Genomic DNA, 25,360 nt, shown 5'->3' on the forward strand with positions numbered 1-25,360 from the left:
GCTGAGGCCTCGACTTGGTGTAATCGTGTGGGGCCGAGGCGTGCTGAAAAAACCATTTCCCAGAAAAAACCATTTTCCTCCAGCTGAGGAGGCTGCTGGAGCCACGGTGGAATCAATGCATCCATCGGACAGGGGGTAGGCACAGTTGGCATAATTAGGGCCATACTGCTTGCAATTAAAATATTGAATATTATTTCAAGTCACCATTGCTTCCCCCGACACCCTTCCTTACCGCAGCCGCAATTGGCTGTTCCAGTGAGGTGGCTCTGGTGCAGGCGGTGACCATTTGGGCGATAGGAGGCTCAGGGTCCTGTGGAAGAGCTCTGAGGATCTTCTTGGTGGCTCAGTTGAGGTTACTCATGACCATTTTTTGGAGCAGCTCGCCCCTGGCTTCCACGTTGTCGTTCTGTCTTTCGATGGCTTCTCGGAGGCGCTCCACGAACTTGATGAAGGGCTCGTCGACTCCCTGGTGGGTGGCTGAGAAGCTTTGCAAGGCGGTGGCATCGTCTGGGATAGTTAAAAGTGCAGTTTTAGCAGCTAGTTTAATTTCATTAATTACATCAATTACTGAAATTAATTTCATCAATTACATCAGGCAAAATGGCCTGACCTTCAGGCCTAATAAAATCTCCTTCACCCACAAATGCATCCATAGCACCATCATCTAATCCTTGCATTTGATGTTTCTCAATCAGGGCCTGCCTTTAACAGTTTTTTCCAATTGGCATTGCAGAAAAGAAACTCAGTGGGGGTCAAAAGGGCTGTCATAATGTACTTTAAGTCGTGGGCTACTGGAATATGTCCAGTAAATGTCAGTTCTAGTAAATTTTTAAAATAGGGTGAACCTCTCCCACAGTCTTTCGCTGCTTTCCGCAGCTCTTGGATCTCTGCGCGTGGAATTTGCTCCCACCTCGCGTTCCCATTCGGATTAAGAATGACTGGAGCAGCCACCCGCCCCAGGCCCTCTGCCAGCTCAAGATTCCCGTCCCTGATTGCCTCCTCCCGGATCTTTGCCCAGCTGCTCCCTGGCCTGGTGTTGTGGCCGGGGGTGCAGCCAAATCTCCGCCCCTGAGGTGGTGACCGGACACGCTAAACCGCAGGGTTTCCGTCAAGCCAAGATGGCGGGCTTCCGGTTTAAGCCACGCCCACTTCCGGTCCCATTGCCATGGGAACCGGGACAAACTACAAGGGCGCGGCTTTAAAGTGACGTCATGCCCCTGGGCGGGGCCTTTCGCCGGAGCACCGCCCACAGGAAGACCCAGACCGGAGAGGGGCGGGCCCGACGCAGGGGGAGTGGCCGGAGGAGGGAAATGGCGGCGCCCTGCGCTACCACGAGGCCGCCGCCATCTTGTGCTGGCGCGTGGCCGCCGCCATTTTGTAAACAAGAACCCCCGAACTACAAACAGAGATTTTTAGGATGGCGGTTACGGGTAAATTCCAGTCTGGGGTGGCCAGTCCCAGGCGGGGAGAGGCGCTGGTGGATGCAGGAGACGGCAGCGGGACAGGGCGTGTGTCCCGCATCCTCCACGGGGGCAGAGGGTTTAAAAAAGCGGGGGGAGGACACGGGGAAGGAGGACCGGGATCCTGGGCTTTTTCTATTTTTTTATCAACTTAAAAATCGAATCAAACAAAGCAGTGAATTTTCCAAACCTAAAATTCCCCTTAACTTGCTCTAAATAAATGCATTTCACCACTTTTTCCCGTAACGAAACGGACAAAACATCTTCCCGAGAAATCTCGGGAAAATGCTCGAACAGAAGCCGAACGAACACCTTAACATCCCTTTTTAAAAACCCTTTTTTTTCCCCGAAACAAGGCGACTTCGAATTTGGAGATAAAACTCCCTCTGAGCGCGGGATAGGCGACATCCCATCGCTAAAAACACATTGACGAGGCAAATAAATTAAAATAAAAGCAAATTCGTTCGGGTGGGAGGGTGCGTGCTGCGATGAGCACTGCATTCTACTTACCGAAGTTCTCTCAAAGTCCCGGACGGACGGACAGACAGACAGACAGACAGACGCCTCACAGTGGCTTGGCTGCGTTCCTGCCGCTCCTTGTCAGCTTCGCAGCGGCTCCCCCGGGGCCGGGTTTGTCCCGGAGCCTTCTGCAGCCGCCTTCTCCTCAGCCTTAACGCAGTTCACGTGATTTAACAGCCCCGTTATGTTCGCCTGTATCGCGCTGCTGTGTGAACAGAAGCCGAAGCAGCAGAGTCCTTCAAAGTCCTCGCATCCACGGCCGCGGGAGAGCAGCAGAAAATTCGATTGCTGCCCTATCTTGAAACGTGGCGAGCCCGGCGGCCTCTTCGTCCACGAACGTCGCCTTGGCCTGCTCGCCGAGCCAAGAGCCCGGCTGAGAAATCTCCCCGAGGGCCTTCGCGGCGGCGACCCCGGGGTGGAAAAATGGAAACCGCGACCCTCTCGGGTCGATCCCCAAGTGTGAATTTGGCCGTCACAATCTGGACCGAATTCTTCCAAGGATCTCTTCTGGCGGGATAATTTGGTGTTCTGCTTGCAATTCTGCAATTGGGAGGTATTTGGGGTGAGGGTACTCAGCTGGCCCAGGCTGCAGGGACCCCCTTTTATCGTCTGGTGAGGCATCTTTGCTTGGAGGTCTCATCGGCCGATTCGGTCTCGCTGCGTGCACAAAATTAACGCAGCGCTTTGCTCTGGATGGGCCCAACGGGTCCGGCTCGTGGGGCTCTGGTGAGGCACGTGAAGAATCCTTGTCCATCCATGCCAGGAGTCCACAGCGTTGGGTTTCTCACCCATGAGAAACCCATCTCATCTTTCTCATCTTTTTCCATCGGGGGGATTCCCACCAGGCACGGAGGTAACGGCTCGTCCGCGCTTCCCGTGGCCGTACCGAAGTTGTCCTGCTGGAGGGACCTGGCCAAGGTGACCCAGGTGTTCTGTTTGGGCGGGAGGTCACCTGGATGGAGGCGAGGGTGGCTGCAAGGCTGGGAATGCCCCGAGTGTGGCGTCGAGAAGCACGTTCCTCTCTCCCTCGGTCGTTCCTCTCTCCCTCGGTCGTTCTTCTCTCCCTTGTCTGCACCAGCGCACCCGATCCCTTCTCGGGGATTAGAACCAGTCTCCTTTTTCGTGGCCCCCTTGCAAAGACACCAGCCTTGTGAACCACCTCTAAACCCCAGGCTATGCTGAGCTCATAGTGGAATTCCTCGATGCCTCGATTGACACGCGCGTGCCCGGCAGGTGTAAAGCCCCGCCAGGAGCACGGAGCGCAGGAGGTGCCTCATGCATGAAAAAAAACCCCACGGGATTTCCAAATTGCCTTTCATGTGAAAAACACGTGAGCTCAAAGGTACCTTTTACACGGAACCACGCGACCTCCTTGAAAAACACACGACCTCCTTGAAAAACACGCGACCTCAGCTCGGACGCGGGGCAAGCGCGTTAACTTTCAGAAACGCCGCTTACAAAAGACGCGCAACTTCGCCGTGCCCTGCAACCTCAACCCGTCTCCAACTTTCGCGAGCTTCCGATTGTTGAAAAGGTTTCCTAATCAAAACAAGGAGCCCAAACAATCCCAACCTATCCTAAACCTTGAATGGGTAAAGGGGGCCATGGAGCTGCGCCGCGGAACGCGAGTGGTCAGCGGGGCCACTTTTGGCAAACAAGACAAAACTGGCGCTGCGGGATGAACCCAACGCCGAGCCAAGGCACCCCATGCCGACGCTCATCAGACCCCAAAAGGATTCGGGATCTGGGGGCCAAAACACTCTCAACCATAACTCAAACTTCCTCTGTTTTCTCTTTGCCTGTTCCCCTGTTCTCACGGGAAATGGTCTCTTCCCGTTCGACATCAACCTGTACTCAAACTCTCTCTGCTACCTCCCCCTTCTCCGTGGGTTGAAGGAGGAGAAGGAAGGAGGAAAGGAGGAGAAGGAGAAGCAGCAGAAGCGCCACAAGGAGGAAGAAGGGAAGGAGGATAGCAAAGAATGGGGGAGGGAGAGAGGGGCAGAACCCGAGGCGCGTAGCGTCGGCAGCCGGGAGGAGGCAACGACTTCTTGCTAATAACAGAACTTTGGGAAGGGCGGGAGGACATTTCTGTGCGAAACGTTTGTCTGCTCCATCGAGGGGGTGAATCTGCGTGTGTGATGAGCACCCTTGCAACCAGGTTTGAGTTATGTCCCCTTCCTCCTTCTCCTTTTCCATGGGAAGGGCGGATTCCGGGGCAGGAGGGGCGACGCGGTGGGTTTGTCTCTTGGCAGGTGAATCTTCCTGTGCTGCCACCATTGAAAGGTGTAAAGGTGAATCTTCCTGTGCTGCCATCATCGGAAGGTGTAAAGGTGAATCTTCCTGTGCTGCCATCATCGGAAGGTGCAAGTTCTTCTCTTTGTAGGAGATGGTGGCTGACGTTTTAGGTCTTTCCCTGGATGGTTTCTGTGTGAAATAAACACAATTAGACTCATCAGGGTCCTGTCCTGGAAGCACACACATCTGTGCAAAAGGAGCGTGCCTGCGCTAAGTGTGCGGCGGTGGGGTACAGGAAACGGTCACAGTTGTTTCATTGGAAGGGTGAACGGTCACAACCTCTGGGATCACAGTAATTCCAAAAGGAGCGTGTTTGTTGTCCCCAACAATCAGCACCTCCATGGTCCTGTCGTGGGAGGGAGGCTCCAAGAAGCCAGCTGGAACCCTGGCAAAGCCCTCATCCTCTACCACGACTGTGACTGAGCTGTGGAGGACTCTGCAAAGGCTCGAGTCTACCTGCCCTGTCCGACTGAAGGACCTGAAACCTCCCTCGGGGCTCTGAGCCTCAGAAATGACCCATCTGGGAATTGGTTTTTGCTGCCCACCTGGAACCGCTGTGGCCTGGACTTGGTGTAATCGTGTGGGGCCGAGGCGTGCTGAAAAAACCATTTCCCAGAAAAAACCATTTCCCAGAAAAAACCATTTTCCTCCAGCTGAGGAGGCTGCTGGAGCCACGGTGGAATCAATGCATCCATCGGACAGGGGGTAGGCACAGTTGGCATAATTAGGGCCATACTGCTTGCAATTAAAATATTGAATATTATTTCAAGTCACCATTGCCTCCCCCGACACCCTTGCTTACCGCAGCCGCAATTGGCTGTTCCAGTGAGGTGGCTCTGGTGCAGGCGGTGACCATTTGGGCGATAGGAGGCTCAGGGTCCTGTGGAAGAGCTCTGAGGATCTTCTTGGTGGCTCAGTTGAGGTTACTCATGACCATTTTTTGGAGCAGCTCGCCCCTGGCTTCCACGTTGTCGTTCTGTCTTTCGATGGCTTCTCGGAGGCGCTCCACGAACTTGATGAAGGGCTCGTCGACTCCCTGGTGGGTGGCTGAGAAGCTTTGCAAGGCGGTGGCATCGTCTGGGATAGTTAAAAGTGCAGTTTTAGCAGCTAGTTTAATTTCATTAATTACATCAATTACTGAAATTAATTTCATCAATTACATCAGGCAAAATGGCCTGACCTTCAGGCCTAATAAAATCTCCTTCACCCGCAAATGCATCCATAGCACCATCACCTAATCCTTGTATTTGATGTTTCTCAATCAGGGCCTGCCTTTAACAGTTTTTTCCAATTGGCTTTGCAGAAAAGAAACTCAGTGGGGATCAAAAGTGCTGTCATAATGTACTTTAAGTCATGGGCTACTAGAATGTCCAGTAAATGTCAGTTCTAGTAAATTTTTAAAATAGGGTGAACCTCTCCCACAGTCTTTCGCTGCTTTCCGCAGCTCTTGGACCTCTGCGCGTGGAATTTGCTCCCACCTCGCGTTCCCATTCGGATTAAGAATGACTGGAGCAGCCACCCGCTCCAGGCCCTCTGCCAGCTCAAGATTCCTGTCCCTGATTGCCTCCTCCCGGATCTTTGCACAGCTGCTCCCTGGCCTGGTGTTGTGGCCGGGGGTGCAGCCAAATCTCCGCCCCTGAGGTGGTGACCGGACACGCTAAACCGCAGGGTTTCCGTCAAGCCAAGATGGCGGCCTTCCGGTTTAAGCCACGCCCACTTCCGGTCCCATTGCCATGGGAACCGGGACACACTACAAGGGCGCGGCTTTAAACTGACGTCATGCCCCTGGGCGGGGCCTTTCGCGGGAGCACCGCCCACAGGAAGACCCAGACCGGAGAGGGGCGGGCCCGACGCAGGGGGAGTGGCCGGAGGAGGGAAATGGCGGCGCCCTGCGCTACCACGAGGCCGCCGCCATCTTGTGCAGGCGCGTGGCCGCCGCCATTTTGTAAACAAGAACCCCCCCAAACTACAAACAGAGATTTTTAGGATGGGGGTTACGGGTAAATTCCAGTCTGGGGTGGCCAGTCCCAGGCGGGGAGAGGCGCTGGTGGATGCAGGAGACGGCAGCGGCACAGGGCGTGTGTCCCGCATCCTCCACGGGTGCAGAGGGTTTAAAAAAGCGGGGGGAGGACACGGGGAAGGAGGACCGGGATCCTGGGCTTTTTCTATTTTTTTATCAACTTAAAAATCGAATCAAACAAAGCAGTGAATTTTCCAAACCTAAAATTCTCCTTAACTTGCTCTAAATAAATGCATTTCACCACTTTTTCCCATAACGAAACGGACAAAACATCTTCCCGAGAAATCTCGGGAAAACGCTCCAACAGAAGCCGAACGAACACCTTAACATCCCTTTTTAAAAACACTTTTTTTTTCCCCGAAACAAGGCGACTTCGAATTTGGAGATAAAACTCCCTCTGAGCGCGGGATAGGCGACATCCCATCGCTAAAAACACATTGACGAGGCAAATAAATTAAAATAAAAGCAAATTCGTTCGGGTGGGGGGGGGTGCGTGCTGCGATGAGCACTGCATTCTACTTACCGAAGTTCTCTCAAAGTCCCGGACGGACAGACAGACAGACAGACAGACAGACGCCTCACAGTGGCTTGGCTGCGTTCCTGCCGCTCCTTGTCAGCTTCGCAGCGGCTCCCCCGGGGCCGGGTTTGTCCCGGAGCCTTCTGCAGCCGCCTTCTCCTCAGCCTTAACGCAGTTCACGTGATTTAACAGCCCCGTTATGTTCGCCTGTATCGCGCTGCTGTGCGAACACAAGCCGAAGCAGCAAAGTCCTTCAAAGTCCTCGCATCCACGGCCGCGGGAGAGCAGCAGAAAATTCGATTGCTGCCCTATCTTGAAACGTGGCGAGCCCGGCGGCCTCTTCGTCCACGAACGTCGCCTTGGCCTGCTCGCCGAGCCAACAGCCCAGCTGAGAAATCTCCCCGAGGGCCTTCGTGGCGGCGACCCGGGGTGGAAAAATGGAAACCGCGACCCTCTCGGGTCGATCCCCAAGTGTGAATTTGGCCGTCACAATCTGGACCGAATTCTTCCAAGGATCTCTTCTGGCGGGATAATTTGGTGTTCTGCTTGCAATTCTGCAATTGGGCGGTATTTGGGGTGAGGGTACTCAGCTGGCCCAGGCTGCAGGGACCCCCTTTTATCGTCTGGTGAGGCATCTTTGCTTGGAGGTCTCATCTGCCGATTCGGTCTCGCTGCGTGCACAAAATTAACGCAGCGGTTTGCTCTGGATGGGCCCAACGGGTCCGGCTCGTGGGGCTCTGGTGAGGCACGTGAAGAATCCTTGTCCATCCATGCCAGGAGTCCACAGCGTTGGGTTTCTCACCCATGAACGAATCATCTTTTTCCATCGGGGGGACTCCCACCAGGCACGGAGGTAACGGCTCGTCCGCGCTTCCTGTGGCCGTACCGAAGTTGTCCTGCTGGAGGGACCTGGCCAAGGTGACCCAGGTGTTCTGTTTGGGCTGGAGGTCACCTGGATGGAGGCGAGGGTGGCTGCAAGGCTGGGAATGCCCCGAGTGTGGCGTCGAGAAGCACGTTCCTCTCTCCCTCGGTCGTTCCTCTCTCCCTCGGTCGTTCCTCTCTCCCTCGGTCGTTCCTCTCTCCCTCGGTGCGCACCAGCGCACCCGATCCCTTCTCGGGGATTAGAACCAGTCTCCTTTTTCGTGGCCCCCTTGCAAAGACACCAGCCTTGTGAACCACCTCTAAACCCCAGGCTATGCTGAGCTCATAGTGGAATTCCTCGATGCCTCGATTGACACGCGCGTGCCCGGCAGGTGTAAAGCCCCGCCAGGAGCACGGAGCGCAGGAGGTGCCTCATGCATGAAAAAAAACCCCACGGGATTTCCAAATTGCTTTCACGTGAAAAAAACATGAGCCCAAAGGTACCTTTTACACGGAACCACGCGACCTCCTTGAAAAACACGCGACCTCCTTGAAAAACACGCGACCTCAGCTCGGACGCGGGGCAAGCGCGTTAACTTTCAGAAACGCCGCTTACAAAAGACGCGCAACTTCGCCGTGCCCTGCAACCTCAACCCGTCTCCAACTTTCGCGAGCTTCCGATTGTTGAAAAGGTTTCCTAATCAAAACAAGGAGCCTAAACAATCCCAACCTATCCTAAACCTTGAATGGGTAAAGGGGGCCATGGAGCTGCGCCGCGGAACGCGAGCGGTCAGCGGGGCCACTTTTGGCAAACAAGACAAAACCGGCGCTGCGGGATGAACCCAACGCCGAGCCAAGGCACCCGATGCCGACGCTCATCAGACCCCAAAAGGATTCGGGATCTGGGGGCCAAAACACTCTCAACCATAACTCAAACTTCCTCTGTTTTCTCTTTGCCTGTTCCCCTGTTCTCACGGGAAATGGTCTCTTCCCGTTCGACATCAACCCGTACTCAAACTCTCTCTGCTACCTCCCCCTTCTCCGTGGGTTGAAGGAGGAGAAGGAAGGAGGAAAGGAGGAGAAGGAGAAGCAGCAGAAGCGCCACAAGGCGGAAGAAGGGAAGGAGGATGGCAAAGAATGGGGGAGGGAGAGAGGGGCAGAACCCGAGGCGCGTAACGTCGGCAGCCGGGAGGAGGCAACGACTTCTTACTAATAACAGAACTTTGGGAAGGGCGGGAGGACATTTCTGTGCGAAACGTTTGTCCGCTCCATCGAGGGGGTGAATCTGCATGTGATGAGCACCCTTGCAACCAGGTTTGAGTTATGTCCCCTTCCTCCTTCTCCTTTTCCATGGGAAGTATGGATTCCGGGGCAGGAGGGGCGACGCGGTGGGTTTGTCTCTTGGCAGGTGAATCTTCCTGTGCTGCCATCATTGAAAGGTGAAAAGGTGAATCTTCCTGTGCCTGCCATCATCGGAAGGTGCAAGTTCTTCACTTTGTAGGAGATGGTGGCTGACACGTTAGGTCTTTCCCTGGATGGTTTCTGTGTGAAATAAACACCACAATTAGACTCATCAGGGTCCTGTCCTGGAAGCACACACATCTGTGCAGAAGGAGCGTGCCTGCGCTAAGTGTGCGGCGGTGGGGTACAGGAAACGGTCACAGTTGTTTCATTGGAAGGGTGAACGGTCACAACCTCTGGGATCACAGTAATTCCAAAAGGAGCGTGTTTGTTGTCCCCAACAATCAGCACCTCCATGGTCCTGTCGTGGGAGGGAGGCTCCAAGAAGCCAGCTGGAACCCTGGCAAAGCCCTCATCCTCTACCACGACTGTGACTGAGCTGTGGAGGACTCTGCAAAGGCTCGAGTCTACCTGCCCTGTCCGACTGAAGGACCTGAAACCTCCCTCGGGGCTCTGAGCCTCAGAAATGACCCATCTGGGAATTGGTTTTTGCTGCCCACCTGGAACCGCTGAGGCCTCGACTTGGTGTAATCGTGTGGGGCCGAGGCGTGCTGAAAAAACCATTTCCCAGAAAAAACCATTTTCCTCCAGCTGAGGAGGCTGCTGGAGCCACGGTGGAATCAATGCATCCATCGGACAGGGGGTAGGCACAGTTGGCATAATTAGGGCCATACTGCTTGCAATTAAAATATTGAATATTATTTCAAGTCACCATTGCCTCCCCGACACCCTTGCTTACCGCAGCCGCAATTGGCTGTTCCATTGAGGTGGCTCTGGTGCAGGCGGTGACCATTTGGGTGATAGGAGGCTCAGGGTCCTGTGGAAGAGCTCTGAGGATCTTCTTGGTGGCTCAGTTGAGGTTACTCATGACCATTTTTTGGAGCAGCTCGCCCCTGGCTTCCACGTTGTCGTTCTGTCTTTCGATGGCTTCTCGGAGGCGCTCCACGAACTTGATGAAGGGCTCGTCGACTCCCTGGTGGGTGGCTGAGAAGCTTTGCAAGGCGGTGGCGTCGTCTGGGATAGTTAAAAGTGCAGTTTTAGCAGCTAGTTTAATTTCATTAATTACATCAATTACTGAAATTAATTTCATTAATTTCATCAATTACATCAGGCAAAGTGGCCTGACCTTCAGGCCTGATAAAATCTCCTTCACCCGCAAATGCATCCATAGCACCATCACCTAATCCTTGTATTTGACGTTTCTCAATCAGGGCCTGCCTTTAACAGTTTTTTCCAATTGGCTTTGCAGAAAAGAAACTCAGTGGGGGTCAACAGGGCTGTCATAATGTACTTTAAGTCATGGGCTACTGGAATATGTCCAGTAAATGTCAGTTCTAGTAAATTTTTAAAATGGGGTGAACCTCTCCCACAGTCTTTCGCTGCTTTCCGCAGCTCTTGGATCTCCGCGCGTGGAATTTGCTCCCACCTCGCGTTCCCATTCGGATTAAGAATGACTGGAGCAGCCACCCGCTCCAGGCCCTCTGCCAGCTCAAGATTCCCGTCCCTGATTGCCTCCTCCCGGATCTTTGCCCAGCTGCTCCCTGGCCTGGTGTTGTGGCCGGGGGCGCAGCCTAATCTCCGCCCCTGAGGTGGTGACCGGACACGCTAAACCGCAGGGTTTCGGGCAAGCCAAGATGGCGGCCTTCCGGTTTAAGCCATGCCCACTTCCGGTCCCATTGCCATGGGAACCGGGACAAACTACAAGGGCGCGGCTTTAAACTGACGTCACACCCCTGGGCGGGGCCTTTCGTGGGAGCACCGCCCACAGGAAGACCCAGACCGGAGAGGGGCGGGCCCGACGCAGGGGGAGTGGCCGGAGGAGGGAAATGGCGGCGCCCTGCGCTACCACCAGGCCGCCGCCATCTTGTGCTGGCGCGTGGCCGCCGCCATTTTGTAAACAAGAACCCCCGAACTACAAACAGAGATTTTTAGGATGGGGGTTACGGGTAAATTCCAGTCTGGGGTGGCCAGTCCCAGGCGGGGAGAGGCGCTGGTGGATGCAGGAGACGGCAGCGGGACAGGGCGTGTGTCCCGCATCCTCCACGGGTGCAGAGGGTTTAAAAAAGCGGGGGGAGGACACGGGGAAGGAGGACCGGAATCCTGGGCTTTTTCTATTTTTTTATCAACTTAAAAATCGAATCAAACAAAGCAGTGAATTTTCCAAACCTAAAATTCCCCTTAACTTGCTCTAAATAAATGCATTTCACCACTTTTTCCCATAACGAAACGGACAAAACATCTTCCCGAGAAATCTCGGGAAAACGCTCGAACAGCAGCCGAACGAACACCTTAACATCCCTTTTTAAAAACACTTTTTTTTTTTCCCCGAAACAAGGCGACTTCGGATTTGGAGATAAAACTCCCTCTGAGCGCGGGATAGGCGACATCCCATCGCTAAAAACACATTGACGAGGCAAATAAATTAAAATAAAAGCAAATTCGTTCGGGTGGGGGGGGGGAGTGCCTGCTCCAATGAGCACTGCATTCTACTTACCGAAGTTCTCTCAAAGTCCCGGACGGACAGACAGACAGACAGACAGACGCCTCACAGTGGCTTGGCTGCGTTCCTGCCGCTCCTTGTCAGCTTCGCAGCGGCTCCCCCGGGGCCGGGTTTGTCCCGGAGCCTTCTGCAGCCGCCTTCTCCTCAGCCTTAACGCAGTTCACGTGATTGAACAGCCCCGTTATGTTCGCCTGTATCGCGCTGCTGTGGGAACACAAGCCGAAGCAGCAGAGTCCTTCAAAGTCCTCGCATCCACGGCCGCGGGAGAGCAGCAGAAAATTCGATTGCTGCCCTATCTTGAAACGTGGCGAGCCCGGCGGCCTCTTCGTCCACGAACGTCGCCTTGGCCTGCTCGCCGAGCCAACGGCCCGGCTGAGAAATCTCCCCGAGGGCCTTCGCGGCGGCGACCCCGGCGTGGAAAAATGGAAACCGCGACCCTCGTGGGTCGATCCCCAAGTGTGAATTTGGCCGTCACAATCTGGACCGAATTCTTCCAAGGATCTCTTCTGGCGGGATAATTTGGTGTTCTGCTTGCAATTCTGCAATTGGGAGGTATTTGGGGTGAGGGTACTCAGCTGGCCCAGGCTGCAGGGACCCTCTTTTATCGTCTGGTGAGGCATCTTTGCTTGGAGGTCTCATCTGCCGATTCGGTCTCGCTGCGTGCACAAAAGTAACGCAGCGCTTTGCTCTGGATGGGCCCAACGGGTCCGGCTCGTGGGGCTCTGGTGAGGCACGTGAAGAATCCTTGTCCATCCATGCCAGGAGTCCACAGCGTTGGGTTTCTCACCCATGAACGAATCATCTTTTTCCATTGGGGGGATTCCCACCAGGCACGGAGGTAACGGCTCGTCCGCGCTTCCCGTGGCCGTACCGAAGTTGTCCTGCTGGAGGGACCTGGCCAAGGTGACCCAGGTGTTCTGTTTGGGCGGGAGGTCACCTGGATGGAAGCGAGGGTGGCTGCAAGGCTGGGAATGCCCCGAGTGTGGCGTCGAGAAGCACGTTCCTCTCTCCCTCGGTCGTTCCTCTCTCCCTTGTCTGCACCAGCGCACCCGATCCCTTCTCGGGGATTAGAACCAGTCTCCTTTTTCGTGGCCCCCTTGCAAAGACACCAGCCTTGTGAACCACCTCTAAACCCCAGGCTATGCTGAGCTCATAGTGGAATTCCTCGATGCCTCGATTGACACGCGCGTGCCCGGCAGGTGTAAAGCCCCGCCAGGAGCACGGAGCGCAGGAGGTGCCTCATGCATGAAAAAAAACCCCACGGGATTTCCAAATTGCCTTTCACGTGAAAAAAACATGAGCCCAAAGGCACCTTTTACACGGAACAACGGGACCTCCTTGAAAAACACACGACCTCCTTGAAAAACACGCGACCTCAGCTCGGACGCGGGGCAAGCGCGTTAACTTTCAAAAACGCCGCTTACAAAAGACGCGCAACTTCGCCGTGCCCTGCAACCTCAACCCGTCTCCAACTTTCACGAGCTTCCGATTGTTGAAAAGGTTTCCTAATCAAAACAAGGAGCCTAAACAATCCCAACCTATCCTAAACCTTGAATGGGTAAAGGGGGCCATGGAGCTGCGCCGCGGAACGCGAGTGGTCAGCGGGGCCACTTTTGGCAAACAAGACAAAACCGGCGCTGCGGGATGAACCCAACGCCGAGCCAAGGCACCCGATGCCGACGCTCATCAGACCCCAAAAGGATTCGGGATCTGGGGGCCAAAACACTCTCAACCATAACTCAAACTTCCTCTGTTTTCTCTTTGCCTGTTCCCCTGTTCTCACGGGAAATGGTCTCTTCCCGTTCGACATCAACCCGTACTCAAACTCTCTCTGCTACCTCCCCCTTCTCCGTGGGTTGAAGGAGGAGAAGGAAGGAGGAAAGGAGGAGAAGGAGAAGCAGCAGAAGCGCCACAAGGCGGAAGAAGGGAAGGAGGATGGCAAAGAATGGGGGAGGGAGAGAGGGGCAGAACCCGAGGCGTGTAACGTCGGCAGCCGGGAGGAGGCGATGACTTCTTGCTAATAACAGAACTTTGGGAAGGGCGGGAGGACATTTCTGTGCGAAACGTTTGTCTGCTCCATCGAGGGGGTGAATCTGCATGTGATGAGCACCCTTGCAACCAGGTTTGAGTTATGTCCCCTTCCTCCTTCTCCTTTTCCATGGGAAGGGCGGATTCCGGGGCAGGAGGGGCGACGCGGTGGGTTTGTCTCTTGGCAGGTGAATCTTCCTGTGCCTGCCACCATTGAAAGGTGTAAAGGTGAATCTTCCTGTGCTGCCATCATCGGAAGGTGTAAAGGTGAATCTTCCTGTGCCTGCCATCATCGGAAGGTGCAAGTTCTTCTCTTTGTAGGAGATGGTGGCTGACGTGTTAGGTCTTTCCCTGGATGGTTTCTGTGTGAAATAAACACCACAATTAGACTCATCAGGGTCCTGTCCTGGAAGCACACACATCTGTGCAGAAGGAGCGTGCCTGCGCTAAGTGTGCGGCGGTGGGGTACAGGAAACGGTCACAGTTGTTTCATTGGAAGGGTGAACGGTCACAACCTCTGGGATCACAGTAATTCCAAAAGGAGCGTGTTTGTTGTCCCCAACAATCAGCACCTCCATGGTCCTGTCGTGGGAGGGAGGCTCCAAGAAGCCAGCTGGAACCCTGGCAAAGCCCTCATCCTCTACCACGACTGTGACTGAGCTGTGGAGGACTCTGCAAAGGCTCGAGTCTACCTGCCCTGTCCGACTGAAGGACCTGAAACCTCCCTCGGGGCTCTGAGCCTCAGAAATGACCCATCTGGGAATTGGTTTTTGCTGCCCACCTGGAACCGCTGAGGCCTCGACTTGGTGTAATCGTGTGGGGCCGAGGCGTGCTGAAAAAACCATTTCCCAGAAAAAACCATTTTCCTCCAGCTGAGGAGGCTGCAGGAGCCACGGTGGAATCAATGCATCCATCGGACAGGGGGTAGGCACAGTTGGCATAATTAGGGCCATACTGCTTGCAATTAAAATATTGAATATTATTTCAAGTCACCATTGCCTCCCCCGACACCCTTGCTTACCGCAGCCGCAATTGGCTGTTCCAGTGAGGTGGCTCTGGTGCAGGCGGTGACCATTTGGGCGATAGGAGGCTCAGGGTCCTGTGGAAGAGCTCTGAGGATCTTCTTGGTGGCTCAGTTGAGGTTACTCATGACCATTTTTTGGAGCAGCTCGCCCCTGGCTTCCACGTTGTCGTTCTGTCTTTCGATGGCTTCTCGGAGGCGCTCCACGAACTTGATGAAGGGCTCGTCGACTCCCTGGTGGGTGGCTGAGAAGCTTTGCAAGGCGGTGGCATCATCTGGGATAGTTAAAAGTGCAGTTTTAGCAGCTAGTTTAATTTCATTAATTACATCAATTACTGAAATTAATTTCATTAATTTCATCAATTACATCAGGCAAAATGGCCTGACCTTCAGGCCTAATAAAATCTCCTTCACCCGCAAATGCATCCATAGCACCATCACCTAATCCTTGTATTTGATGTTTCTCAATCAGGGCCTGCCTTTAACAGTTTTTTCCAATTGGCTTTGCAGAAAAGAAACTCAGTGGGGATCAACAGGGCTGTCATAATGTACTTTAAGTCGTGGGCTACTGGAATATGTCCAGTAAATGTCAGTTCTAGTAAATTTTTAAAATGGGGTGAACCTCTCCCACAGTCTTTCGCTTCTTTCCGCACCTCTTGGATCTCTGCGCGTGGAATTTGCTCCCACCTCGCGTTCCCATTCGGATTAAGAATGACTGGAGCAGCCACCCGCTCCAGGCCCTCTGCCAGCTCAAGATTCCCGTCCCTGATTGCCTCCTCCCGGATCTTTGCCCAGCTGCTCCCTGGCCTGGTGTTGTGGCCGGGGGCGCAGCCAAATCTCCGCCCCTGAGGTGGTGACCGGACAGGCTAAACCGCAGGGTTTCCGTCAAGCCAAGATGGCGGCCTTCCGGTTTAGGCCACGCCCACTTCCGGTCCCATTGCCATGGGAACCGGGACACACTACAAGGGCGCGGCTTTAAACTGACGCCACGCCCCTGGGCGGGGCCTTTCGCGGGAGCACCGCCCACAGGAAGACCCAGACCGGAGAGGGGCGGGCCCGACGCAGGGGGAGTGGCCGGAGGAGGGAAATGGCGGCGCCCTGCGCTACCACGAAGCCGCCGCCATCTTGTGCAGGCGCGTGGCCGCCACCATTTTGTAAACAAGAACCCCCGAACTACAAACAGAGATTTTTAGGATGGGGGTTACGGGTAAATTCCAGTCTGGGGTGGCCAGTCCCAGGCGGGGAGAGGCGCTGGTGGATGCAGGAGACGGCAGCGGGACAGGGCGTGTGTCCCGCATCCTCCACGGGGGCAGAGGGTTTAAAAAAGCGGGGGGAGGACACGGGGAAGGAGGACCGGGATCCTGGGCTTTTTCTATTTTTTTATCAACTTAAAAATCGAATCAAACAAAGCAGTGAATTTTCCAAACCTAAAATTCTCCTTAACTTGCTCTAAATAAATGCATTTCACCACTTTTTCCCATAACGAAACGGACAAAACATCTTCCCGAGAAATCTCGGGAAAACGCTCCAACAGAAGCCGAACGAACACCTTAACATCCCTTTTTAAAAACACTTTTTTTTTTCCCGAAACAAGGCAACTTCAAATTTGGAGATAAAACTCCCTCTGAGCGCGGGATAGGCGACATCCCATCGCTAAAAACACATTGACGAGGCAAATAAATTAAAATAAAAGCAAATTCGTTTGGGTGGGGGGAGTTGCGTGCTGCAATGAGCAGTGCATTCTACTTACCGAAGTTCTCTCAAAGTCCCGGACAGACAGACAGACAGACAGACGCCTCACAGTGGCTTGGCTGCGTTCCTGCCGCTCCTTGTCAGCTTCGCAGCGGCTCCCCCGGGGCCGGGTTTGTCCCGGAGCCTTCTGCAGCAGCCTTCTCCTCAGCCTTAACGCAGTTCACGTGATTGAACAGCCCCGTTATGTTCGCCTGTATCGCGCTGCTGTGCGAACACAAGCCAAAGCAGCAGAGTCCTTCAAAGTCCTCGCATCCACGGCCGCGGGAGAGCAGCAGAAAATTCGATTGCTGCCCTATCTTGAAACGTGGCGAGCCCGGCGGCCTCTTCGTCCACGAACGTCGCCTTGGCCTGCTCGCCGAGCCAACAGCCCGGCTGAGAAATCTCACCGAGGGCCTTCGCGGCGGCGACCCGGGGTGGAAAAATGGAAACCGCGACCCTCTCGGGTCGATCCCCAAGTGTGAATTTGGCCGTCACAATCTGGACCGAATTCTTCCAAGGATCTCTTCTGGCGGGATAATTTGGTGTTCTGCTTGCAATTCTGCAATTGGGAGGTATTTGGGGTGAGGGTACTCAGCTGGCCCAGGCTGCAGGGACCCCCTTTTATCGTCTGGTCAGGCATCTTTGCTTGGAGGTCTCATCTGCCGATTCGGTCTCGCTGCGTGCACAAAATTAACGCAGCGCTTTGCTCTGGATGGGCCCAACGGGTCCGGCTCGTGGGGCTCTGGTGAGGCACGTGAAGAATCCTTGTCCATCCATGCCAGGAGTCCACAGCGTTGGGTTTCTCACCCATGAACGAATCATCTTTTTCTGTCAGGGGATTCCCACCAGGCACGGAGGTAACGGCTCGTCCGCGCTTCCCGTGGCCGTACCGAAGTTGTCCTGCTGGAGGGACCTGGCCAAGGTGACCCAGGTGTTCTGTTTGGGCTGGAGGTCACCTGGATGGAGGCGAGGGTGGCTGCAAGGCTGGGAATGCCCCGAGTGTGGCGTCGAGAAGCACGTTCCTCTCTCCCTCGGTCGTTCCTCTCTCCCTCGGTCGTTCCTCTCTCCCTTGTCTGCACCAGCGCACCCGATCCCTTCTCGGGGATTAGAACCAGTCTCCTTTTTCGTGGCCCCCTTGCAAAGACACCAGCCTTGTGAACCACCTCTAAACCCCAGGCTATGCTGAGCTCATAGTGGAATTCCTCGATGCCTCGATTGACACGCGCGTGCCCGGCAGGTGTAAAGCCCCGCCAGGAGCACGGAGCGCAGGAGGTGCCTCATGCGTGAAAAAAAACCCCACGGGATTTCCAAATTGCCTTTCACGTGAAAAAAACATGAGCCCAAAGGCACCTTTTACATGGAACCACATGACCTCCTTGAAAAACACGCGACCTCAGCTCGGACATGGGGCAAGCGCGTTAACTTTCAGAAACGCCGCTTACAAAAGACGCGCAACTTCGCCGTGCCCTGCAACCTCAACCCGTCTCCAACTTTCGCGAGCTTCCGATTGTTGAAAAGGTTTCCTAATCAAAACAAGGAGCCTAAACAATCCCAACCTATCCTAAACCTTGAATGGGTAAAGGGGGCCATGGAGCTGCGCCGCGGAACGCGAGTGGTCAGCGGGGCCACTTTTGGCAAACAAGACAAAACCGGCGCTGCGGGATGAACCCAACGCCGAGCCAAGGCACCCGATGCCGACGCTCATCAGACCCCAAAAGGATTCGGGATCTGGGGGCCAAAACACTCTCAACCATAACTCAAACTTCCTCTGTTTTCTCTTTGCCTGTTCCCCTGTTCTCACGGGAAATGGTCTCTTCCCGTTCGACATCAACCCGTACTCAAACTCTCTCTGCTACCTCCCCCTTCTCCGTGGGTTGAAGGAGGAGAAGGAAGGAGGAAAGGAGGAGAAGGAAAAGCAGCCGAAGCGCCACAAGGCGGAAGAAGGGAAGGAGGATGGCAAAGAATGGGGGAGGGAGAGAGGGGCAGAACCCGAGGCGCGTAACGTCGGCAGCCGGGAGGAAGCAACGACTTCTTACTAATAACAGAACTTTGGGAAGGGCGGGAGGACATTTCTGTGCGAAACGTTTGTCCGCTCCATCGAGGGGGTGAATCTGCATGTGATGAGCACCCTTGCAACCAGGTTTGAGTTATGTCCCCTTCCTCCTTCTCCTTTTCCATGGGAAGTGTGGATTCCGGGGCAGGAGGGGCGACGCGGTGGGTTTGTCTCTTGGCAGGTGAATCTTCCTGTGCCTGCCACCATTGCAAGGTGTAAAGGTGAATCTTCCTGTGCCTGCCATCACTGAAAGGTGAAAAGGTGAATCTTCCTGTGCCTGCCATCGTCGGAAGGTGTAAAGGTGAATCTTCCTGTGCTGCCATCATTGAAAGATGTAAAGGTGAATCTTCCTGTGCCTGCCATCATCGGAAGGTGCAAGTTCTTCTCTTTGTAGGAGATGGTGGCTGACGTGTTAGGTCTTTCCCTGGATGGTTTCTGTGTGAAATAAACACCACAATTAGACTCATCAGGGTCCTGTCCTGGAAGCACACACATCTGTGCAAAAGGAGCGTGCCTGCGCTAAGTGTGCGGCGGTGGGGTACAGGAAACGGTCACAGTTGTTTCATTGGAAGGGTGAACGGTCACAACCTCTGGGATCACAGTAATTCCAAAAGGAGCGTGTTTGTTGTCCCCAACAATCAGCACCTCCATGGTCCTGTCGTGGGAGGGAGGCTCCAAGAAGCCAGCTGGAACCCTGGCAAAGCCTTCATCCTCTACCACGACTGTGACTGAGCTGTGGAGGACTCTGCAAAGGCTTGAGTCTACCTGCCCTGTCCGACTGAAGGACCTGAAACCTCCCTCGGGGCTCTGAGCCTCAGGAATGACCCATCTGGGAATTGGTTTTTGCTGCCCACCTGGAACCGCTGAGGCCTCGACTTGGTGTAATCGTGTGGGGCCGAGGCGTGCTGAAAAAACCATTTCCCAGAAAAAAACCATTTTCCTCCAGCTGAGGAGGCTGCTGGAGCCACGGTGGAATCAATGCACCCATCGGACAGGGGGTAGGCACAGTTGGCATAATTAGGGCCATACTGCTTGCAATTAAAATATTGAATATTACTTCAAGTCACCATTGCCTCCCCCGACACCCTTGCTTACCGCAGCCGCAATTGGCTGTTCCAGTGAGGTGGCTCTGGTGCAGGCGGTGACCATTTGGGCGATAGGAGGCTCAGGGTCCTGTGGAAGAGCTCTGAGGATCTTCTTGGTGGCTCAGTTGAGGTTACTCATGACCATTTTTTGGAGCAGCTCGCCCCTGGCTTCCACGTTGTCGTTCTGTCTTTCGATGGCTTCTCGGAGGCGCTCCACGAACTTGATGAAGGGCTCGTCGACTCCCTGGTGGGTGGCTGAGAAGCTTTGCAAGGCGGTGGCATCGTCTGGGATAGTTAAAAGTGCAGTTTTAGCAGCTAGTTTAATTTCATTAATTACATCAATTACTGAAATTAATTTCATTAATTTCATCAATTACATCAGGCAAAATGGCCTGACCTTCAGGCCTAATAAAATCTCCTTCACCCGCAAATGCATCCATAGCACCATCACCTAATCCTTGCATATGATGTTTCTCAATCAGGGCCTGCCTTTAACAGTTTTTTCCAATTGGCTTTGCAGAAAAGAAACTCAGTGGGGGTCAAAAGGGCTGTCATAATGTACTTTAAGTCATGGGCTACTGGAATATGTCCAGTAAATGTCAGTTCTAGTAAATTTTTAAAATAGGGTGAACCTCTCCCACAGTCTTTCGCTGCTTTCCGCACCTCTTGGATCTCTGCGCGTGGAATTTGCTCCCACCTCGCGTTCCCATTCGGATTAAGAATGACTGGAGCAGCCACCCGCCCCAGGCACTCTGCCAGCTCAAGATTCCCGTCCCTGATTGCCTCCTCCCGGATCTTTGCCCAGCTGTTCCCTGGCCTGGTGTTGTGGCCGGGGGTGCAGCCAAATCTCCGCCCCTGAGGTGGTGACCGGACACGCTAAACCGCAGGGTTTCCGTCAAGCCAAGATGGCGGCCTTCCGGTTTAAGCCACGCCAACTTCCGGTCATATTGCCATGGGAACCGGGACAAACTACAGGGGGCGCGGCTTAAAACTGATGCCATGCCCCTGGGCGGGGCCTTTCGCGGGAGCACCGCCCACAGGAAGACCCAGTCCGGAGAGGGGCGGGCCCGACGCAGGGGGAGTGGCCGGAGGTGGGAAATGGCGGCGCCCTGCGCTACCACCAGGCCGCCGCCATCTTGTGCTGGCGCGTGGCCGCCGCCATTTTGTAAACAAGAACCCCCGAACTACAAACAGAGATTTTTAGGATGGGGGTTACGGGTAAATTCCAGTCTGGGGTGGCCAGTCCCAGGCGGGGAGAGGCGCTGGTGGATGCAGGAGACGGCAGCGGGACAGTGCGTGTGTCCCGCATCCTCCACGGGGGCAGAGGGTTTAAAAAAGCGGGGGGAGGACACGGGGAAGGAGGACCGGGATCCTGGGCTTTTTCTATTTTTTTATCAACTTAAAAATCGAATCAAACAAAGCAGTGAATTTTCCAAACCTAAAATTCCCCTTAACTTGCTCTAAATAAATGCATTTCACCACTTTTTCCCAAAACGAAACGGACAAAACATCTTCCCGAGAAATCTCGGGAAAATGCTCGAACAGCAGCCGAACGAACACCTTAACATCCCTTTTTAAAAACACTTTTTTTTTTCCCGAAACAAGGCAACTTCAAATTTGGAGATAAAACTCCCTCTGAGCACGGGATAGGCGACATCCCATCGCTAAAAACACATTGACGAGGCAAATAAATTAAAATAAAAGCAAATTCGTTCGGGTGGGGGGGGGTGCGTGCTGCGATGAGCACTGAATTCTACTTACCGAAGTTCTCTCAAAGTCCCGGACGGACAGACAGACAGACAGACAGACAGACGCCTCACAGTGGCTTGGCTGCGTTCCTGCCGCTCCTTGTCAGCTTCGCAGCGGCTCCCCCGGGGCCGGGTTTGTCCCGGAGCCTTCTGCAGCAGCCTTCTCCTCAGCCTTAACGCAGTTCACGTGATTTAACAGCCCCGTTATGTTCACCTGTATCGAGCTGCTGTGCCACAACAGGCCGAAGCAGCAGAGTCCTTCAAAGTCCTCGCATCCACGGCCGCGGGAGAGCAGCAGAAAATTCGATTGCTGCCCTATCTTGAAACGTGGCGAGCCCGGCGGCCTCTTCGTCCACGAACGTCGCCTTGGCCTGCTCGCCGAGCCAACAGCCCGGCTGAGAAATCTCCCCGAGGGCCTTCGCGGCGGCGACCCGGGGTGGAAAAATGGAAACCGCGACCCTCGTGGGTCGATCCCCAAGTGTGAATTTGGCCGTCACAATCTGGACCGAATTCTTCCAAGGATCTCTTCTGGCGGGATAATTTGGTGTTCTGCTTGCAATTCTGCAATTGGGAGGTATTTGGGGTGAGGGTACTCAGCTGGCCCAGGCTGCAGGGACCCCCTTTTATCGTCTGGTCAGGCATCTTTGCTTGGAGGTCTCATCTGCCGATTCGGTCTCGCTGCGTGCACAAAATTAACGCAGCGCTTTGCTCTGGATGGGCCCAACGGGTCCGGCTCGTGGGGCTCTGGTGAGGCACGTGAAGAATCCTTGTCCATCCATGCCAGGAGTCCACAGCGTTGGGTTTCTCACCCATGAGAAACCCATCTCATCTTTCTCATCTTTTTCCATCGGGGGGATTCCCACCAGGCACGGAGGTAACGGCTCGTCCGCGCTTCCCGTGGCCGTACCGAAGTTGTCCTGCTGGAGGGACCTGGCCAAGGTGACCCAGGTGTTCTGTTTGGGCGGGAGGTCACCTGGATGGAGGCGAGGGTGGCTGCAAGGCTGGGAATGCCCCGAGTGTGGCGTCGAGAAGCACGTTCCTCTCTCCCTCGGTCGTTCCTCTCTCCCTCGGTCGTTCCTCTCTCCCTTGTCTGCACCAGCGCACCCGATCCCTTCTCGGGGATTAGAACCAGTCTCCTTTTTCGTGGCCCCCTTGCAAAGACACCAGCCTTGTGAACCACCTCTAAACCCCAGGCTATGCTGAGCTCATAGTGGAATTCCTCGATGCCTCGATTGACACGCGCGTGCCCGGCAGGTGTAAAGCCCCGCCAGGAGCACGGAGCGCAGGAGGTGCCTCATGCGTGAAAAAAAACCCCACGGGATTTCCAAATTGCCTTTCATGTGAAAATCACGTGAGCTCAAAGGCACCTTTTACATGGAACCACGCGACCTCCTTGAAAAACACACGACCTCCTTGAAAAACACGCGACCTCAGCTCGGACGCGGGGCAAGCGCGTTAACTTTCAGAAACGCCGCTTACAAAAGACGCACAACTTCGCCGTGCCCTGCAACCTCAACCCGTCTCCAACTTTCGCGAGCTTCCGATTGTTGAAAAGGTTTCCTAATCAAAACAAGGAGCCTAAACAATCCCAACCTATCCTAAACCTTGAATGGGTAAAGGGGGCCATGGAGCTGCGCCGCGGAACGCGAGTGGTCAGCGGGGCCACTTTTGGCAAACAAGACAAAACCGGCGCTGCGGGATGAACCCAACGCCGAGCCAAGGCACCCGCTGCCGACGCTCATCAGACCCCAAAAGGATTCGGGATCTGGGGGCCAAAACACTCTCAACCATAACTCAAACTTCCTCTGTTTTCTCTTTGCCTGTTCCCCTGTTCTCACGGGAAATGGTCTCTTCCCGTTCGACATCAACCCGTACTCAAACTCTCTCTGCTACCTCCCCCTTCTCCGTGTGTTGAAGGAGGAGAAGGAAGGAGGAAAGGAGGAGAAGGAGAAGCAGCAGAAGCGCCACAAGGCGGAAGAAGGGAAGGAGGATGGCAAAGAATGGGGGAGGGAGAGAGGGGCAGAACCCGAGGCGCGTAACGTCAGCAGCCGGGAGGAGGCAACGACTTCTTACTAATAACAGAACTTTGGGAAGGGCGGGAGGACATTTCTGTGCGAAACGTTTGTCTGCTCCATCGAGGGGGTGAATCTGCATGTGATGAGCACCCTTGCAACCAGGTTTGAGTTATGTCCCCTTCCTCCTTCTCCTTTTCAATGGGAAGGGCGGATTCCGGGGCAGGAGGGGCGACGTGGTGGGTTTGTCTCTTGGCAGGTGAATCTTCCTGTGCCTGCCATCATTGAAAGGTGTAAAGGTGAATCTTCCTGTGCTGCCACCATTGCAAGGTGTAAAGGTGAATCTTCCTGTGCCTGCCATCATCGGAAGGTGCAAGTTCTTCTCTTTGTAGGAGATGGTGGCTGACGTGTTAGGTCTTTCCCTGGATGGTTTCTGTGTGAAATAAACACCACAATTAGACTCATCAGGGTCCTGTCCTGGAAGCACACACATCTGTGCAGAAGGAGCGTGCCTGCGCTAAGTGTGCGGCGGTGGGGTACAGGAAACGGTCAGAGTTGTTTCATTGGAAGGGTGAACGGTCACAACCTCTGGGATCACAGTAATTCCAAAAGGAGCGTGTTTGTTGTCCCCAACAATCAGCACCTCCATGGTCCTGTCGTGGGAGGGAGGCTCCAAGAAGCCAGCTGGAACCCTGGCAAAGCCCTCATCCTCTACCACGACTGTGACTGAGCTGTGGAGGACTCTGCAAAGGCTCGAGTCTACCTGCCCTGTCCAACTGAAGGACCTGAAACCTCCCTCGGGGCTCTGAGCCTCAGGAATGACCCATCTGGGAATTGGTTTTTGCTGCCCACCTGGAACCGCTGAGGCCTCGACTTGGTGTAATCGTGTGGGGCCGAGGCGTGCTGAAAAAACCATTTCCCAGAAAAAACCATTTCCCAGAAAAAACCATTTTCCTCCAGCTGAGGAGGCTGCAGGAGCCACGGTGGAATCAATGCATCCATCGGACAGGGGGTAGGCACAGTTGGCATAATTAGGGCCATACTGCTTGCAATTAAAATATTGAATATTATTTCAAGTCACCATTGCCTCCCCCGACACCCTTGCTTACCGCAGCCGCAATTGGCTGTTCCAGTGAGGTGGCTCTGGTGCAGGCGGTGACCATTTGGGCGATAGGAGGCTCAGGGTCCTGTGGAAGAGCTCTGAGGATCTTCTTGGTGGCTCAGTTGAGGTTACTCATGACCATTTTTTGGAGCAGCTCGCCCCTGGCTTCCACGTTGTCGTTCTGTCTTTCGATGGCTTCTCGGAGGCGCTCCACGAACTTGATGAAGGGCTCGTCGACTCCCTGGTGGGTGGCTGAGAAGCTTTGCAAGGCGGTGGCATCGTCTGGGATAGTTAAAAGTGCAGTTTTAGCAGCTAGTTTAATTTCATTAATTACATCAATTACTGAAATTAATTTCATTAATTTCATCAATTACATCAGGCAAAATGGCCTGACCTTCAGGCATAATAAAATCTCCTTCACCCGCAAATGCATCCATAGCACCATCACCTAATCCTTGCATTTGACGTTTCTCAATCAGGGCCTGCCTTTAACAGTTTTTTCCAATTGGCTTTGCAGAAAAGAAACTCAGTGGGAGTCAACAGGGCTGTCATAATGTACTTTAAGTCGTGGGCTACTGGGATATGTCCAGTAAATGTCAGTTCTAGTAAATTTTTAAAATAGGGTGAACCTCTCCCACAGTCTTTCGCTGCTTTCCGCAGCTCTTGGATCTCTGCGCGTGGAATTTGCTCCCACCTCGCGTTCCCATTCGGATTAAGAATGACTGGAGCAGCCACCCGCTCCAGGCCCTCTGCCAGCTCAAGATTCCCGTCCCTGATTGCCTCCTCCCGGATCTTTGCCCAGCTGCTCCCTGGCCTGGTGTTGTGGCCGGGGGTGCAGCCAAATCTCCGCCCCTGAGGTGGTGACCGGACACGCTAAACCGCAGGGTTTCCGTCAAGCCAAGATGGCGCCTTTCCGGTTTAAGCCACGCCCACTTCCGGTCCCATTG

The 25,360-nt window shown here is 54.4% G+C and overlaps 1 long non-coding RNA gene across 2 annotated transcripts in view; it reads right to left on the bottom strand.

The window, feature by feature from the left end:
- LOC118701263 (uncharacterized) overlaps positions 1 to 25,360 on the bottom strand; it is a 31,369-nt gene that overhangs the window by 2,859 nt on the left and 3,150 nt on the right. Inside the window, exons 1-12 of one of the 2 annotated variants that reach the window (XR_004982455.2) lie at positions 25,108 to 25,289; positions 24,421 to 24,695; positions 21,313 to 23,744; positions 19,562 to 19,836; positions 16,433 to 18,901; positions 14,683 to 14,957; positions 11,628 to 14,023; positions 9,873 to 10,147; positions 6,818 to 9,214; positions 5,077 to 5,351; positions 1,971 to 4,403; positions 233 to 507 (exon numbers count right to left, since the gene is read on the bottom strand). This is a non-coding gene — a long non-coding RNA (uncharacterized LOC118701263). Of the gene's footprint in view, positions 1 to 232; positions 508 to 1,970; positions 4,404 to 5,076; positions 5,352 to 6,817; positions 9,215 to 9,872; positions 10,148 to 11,627; positions 14,024 to 14,682; positions 14,958 to 16,432; positions 18,902 to 19,561; positions 19,837 to 21,312; positions 23,745 to 24,420; positions 24,696 to 25,107; positions 25,290 to 25,360 lie in introns of those variants that run through there. The other variant, XR_004982454.2, reaches the window with a different exon arrangement.

The sequence above is a fragment of the Molothrus ater genome, unplaced genomic scaffold (assembly GCF_012460135.2).
Source record: "Molothrus ater isolate BHLD 08-10-18 breed brown headed cowbird unplaced genomic scaffold, BPBGC_Mater_1.1 matUn_MA555, whole genome shotgun sequence".
NCBI lineage: Eukaryota > Metazoa > Chordata > Aves > Passeriformes > Icteridae > Molothrus > Molothrus ater.